This window comes from Lycium ferocissimum, chromosome 7 (assembly GCF_029784015.1).
Source record: "Lycium ferocissimum isolate CSIRO_LF1 chromosome 7, AGI_CSIRO_Lferr_CH_V1, whole genome shotgun sequence".
Taxonomy (NCBI): domain Eukaryota; kingdom Viridiplantae; phylum Streptophyta; class Magnoliopsida; order Solanales; family Solanaceae; genus Lycium; species Lycium ferocissimum.
The window spans coordinates 56,531,624-56,533,704 of NC_081348.1; the positions used below are offsets into that span (position 1 = coordinate 56,531,624).

At 32.7% G+C, this 2,081-nt stretch overlaps 1 non-coding gene across 1 annotated transcript; it reads left to right on the forward strand.

Annotated features, from left to right (window-relative positions):
- The first annotated feature begins 273 nt into the window (after window positions 1-273).
- Window positions 274-345, forward strand: TRNAH-GUG (transfer RNA histidin (anticodon GUG)). The gene has a single exon. It is a non-coding gene; the product is annotated as a tRNA-His (tRNA).
- Window positions 346-2,081: the final 1,736 nt, after the last annotated feature.

A 2,081-nucleotide genomic window follows, 5' to 3' on the forward strand; every position in this document is an offset into this window, starting at 1 on the left:
GAAATATGACTTTTAAGTGACAAAATAATTTGTCACAGATAATGAAATTTGTTGTAGTGTTTCCTTATCTTCGAACTTTAAATTGACTGGATCTCAATGTTTTATTTTTTATTTCATAAAAGAAGAAAAAAACTTCTTTTCATATCATTCCTATTCCAAACAATCAATATTAATTATTTCTTGACCTACTTTTCCACTAGTTTTGGACTGATACAATATGGACGTACTTTGATCAGTAGACTTATACCTAGACTTGAACACGTTGGCCATCATGTGGCTGTAGTTTAGTGGTAAGAATTCCACGTTGTGGCCGTGGAGACCTGGGCTCGAATCCCAGCAGCCACAAAACTTTTTCCTAAAGATTTTCTTTGTGGGTTGTTTAAGCCCATTAAACAAAATCAGTCGGGTCATTTGCACGTCTGTCCCTATTTTGTGCTGATCTTTAACTTTTTCCCTTCAAATGGACTAGTATTTAATTTTTACTCTTTAAAATCGAACTTATACCTGTAAGGGCATAAGTTATGCATTATATATCTACAAATTATGCTTGCGCCCTTAAAGAACTTATACTCTATACGTATAAGTTCGATTTTGAAGGGTAAAAATTAAAGACCAACTCATTTAATGGGAAAAGAACTAAAGAAGAGTCCATTTGAGGGTCAAACCGTGCAATTATAAAACATGAACTTATGGCTATATTTTTATTGCTAGATGTTTGGATTAAAGGAATAAAAATGAATATATGAGTATAGTTATAAAACATGGGTTTTGTTTTGCACTAGGTAAAGTATCTAAGGGGACATAAGTTACGTATTATAATTTCTACAAATTATGCTCGCGCCCTTAAAGAACTTATGCTTTATACGTATAAGTTCGATTTTGAAGGGCAAAATTAAAGACCAACCCATTTAATGAGAAAAGAATTATAGACCAGTCCATTTGAGGGTCAAACCGTGCCATTATAAAACATGAATTTATGGCTATATTTTTATTGCTAGGTGTTTGGCTTAAAGGAATAAAAATGAATATATGAGTATAATTATAAAACATGTGTTTTGATTTACACTAGATAAAATTGGATAAATTTTTAATTTCCATTTTAACTTTGACTTTACTGAAGGACTCAGGGGGGAGAATTTTGAAGAAAGGTATCTTTGTCATTGTACTATTTTGTCCCAAACTTACTGTCTACACATCGATACTATCCTACACATTGAGTATAACATACATATAATTTCACAATTATGATATAAATAATCCCATATTCTATCCGGAAATTATTATCTCTGATTTTTCAAACAAGTGTTTGTGGCATCCAAATGAAGTTCTAAAAAGAACTTTCCAACAAACTTCTCTGAAAAACTTTTCCAAAAAGTTAATAAAGAAAAAGGTTTCTTTTTTAGGGCCAAAATGTTAGTGCCATGCAACTTGCAGTATTATAAACAATTATTTCATTGTCAACTTCTTTCAAATTACTTAATTAACTTTAATTTCAGTGATCCAGCAGCCGTCCGTGAAGAATTCTTCTTTTTAACAGCCACCGCTACCTTCTTTTTATTTTTTATTTTATTATTATTATTATTATTTTTTTTTTAAATTACGCGGCGCTTAGTAGAAGGCAGAAGCCTATAAGCTTAAGCTTTTCTTTGGCTTTAATTTGACTGCATTGCTATTTGCTTGTAGGTTTTTAGTAGCTATAACAATTACTAGTAAAAGAGATAAAGGATTTGATTCTCTTGTCGTAGTTAATATTTATTTTTTAATTGCTGAATCTCAGTGGATCGTGACAGTAAGACCACTATGTTATTTACAATATTTCGTCGCGTATTTAAGTCGTCTGCAATTTCATCTGCCGCTCGATGAAAATTTGATATGACCCTAATAGGCACACCTCGCTTGAAGACTCACATTGAAGACCAAGGCATGGGACTCCAATCCATTCAAGCTAGGAGGATGACCAAAGGAGCATTGGAGACCCATGGAGAGGCACAAAAGCCCCATAAGAAGGCCTATGAAGTATGGAAAGTAGCTTGGAGGGGAATGAAAGAAGAAGCTACAAGAAAGAAGGCCAACATTCAAAG